Consider the following 1041-nt stretch of genomic DNA (forward strand, 5'->3'; position numbering starts at 1 on the left):
CATCCTCATCCTCGTCCTATCCTCATCCTCATCCTATCCTCATCCTACCTTCATGTTCATCCTAATCCTCATCATATCCCCATCCTCATCAACTTCCTCATCCTATCCTCGTCTTCATCAACATCCTTATCGTCATCATATCCTCATCCTCATCCTCATCCTCATCCTCATCCTCATCCTCATCCTCATCCTCATCCTCATCCGCATCCTCATCCTCATCCTCAACCTCATCCTCATCCTCGTCCTATCCTCATCCTCATCCTCATCATGTCCTCATCCTACCTTCATTTTCATCCTCATCCTCATCCTATCCTCATCCTCAACCTATCCTCATCCTCATCCTCATCTGCATCCTATCCTATCCTATCCTCATCTTCATCCTCATCCTATCCTTATCCTCATCCTCATCCTATCCTCATCCTTTCCTCATCCTCATCCATCCTCATCCTCATCCTATCCACATCCTCATCCTCATCCTATCCACGTGCTCATTCTCATCCTATCCACGTCCTCATCCTCATCATCATTGTCTTCCTCATCCTATCCTTGTCCTCATCCTCATCCTCATCCTCATCCTCATCCTATCATCATCCTCATCTTCATCCTCCTCCTCATCCTCATTCTATCCTCACCCTCATCCTTATCCTATTCCTCATCCTATCTTCATCCTCATCCTATCCTCATCCTCATCCTATCCTCATCCTCATCCTCATCCTCATCAACTTCCTCATCCTATCCTCATCCTCATCCTGATCCTATCCTGATCCTCATCCTGATCCTCTCCTCATCCTCATCCTCATCCTGATCTTTTCCTCATCCTCATCCTTATCCTCTTCCTCATCCTGATCAACTTCCTCATTCTATCCTCGTCTTCATCCACATCCTCATCCTCATCATATCCTCATCCTCATCCTCATCCTCATGCTTATCCTCATACTCATCCTAATCCTCATCCTCCTCCTCATTTTGATCGTAATCCTCATCCTCCTCCTCATTCTGATCATAATCCTCATCCTCATCCTCATCCTCATCCGCATCCTC

This window comes from Lupinus angustifolius, unplaced genomic scaffold (assembly GCF_001865875.1).
Source record: "Lupinus angustifolius cultivar Tanjil unplaced genomic scaffold, LupAngTanjil_v1.0 Scaffold_555, whole genome shotgun sequence".
In the NCBI taxonomy this organism is placed as follows: Eukaryota; Viridiplantae; Streptophyta; class Magnoliopsida; order Fabales; family Fabaceae; genus Lupinus; species Lupinus angustifolius.